A 238-nucleotide genomic window follows, 5' to 3' on the forward strand; every position below is an offset into this window, starting at 1 on the left:
CTAGAATTAATTTCTTTATTTTTCACCTATTTGATTGTACGTTATTGTTATACATTTATGTTTATTTATCTTCGATGTCCTTTTTTCTGTGTGTCCATGTGTATATTCCTGAACACTGTTATTGGTACTGTCTGTGAGCACAGATTTTAAACACAGACCGATACATCTTGCACATACACGATCTTTTCTTCTTCCTAAGCCCCTCCCCCGCGTGTGTTTACTATCTCAGCGAGGAGGG

The sequence above is a fragment of the Seriola aureovittata genome, chromosome 5 (genome assembly GCF_021018895.1).
Source record: "Seriola aureovittata isolate HTS-2021-v1 ecotype China chromosome 5, ASM2101889v1, whole genome shotgun sequence".
In the NCBI taxonomy this organism is placed as follows: domain Eukaryota; kingdom Metazoa; phylum Chordata; class Actinopteri; order Carangiformes; family Carangidae; genus Seriola; species Seriola aureovittata.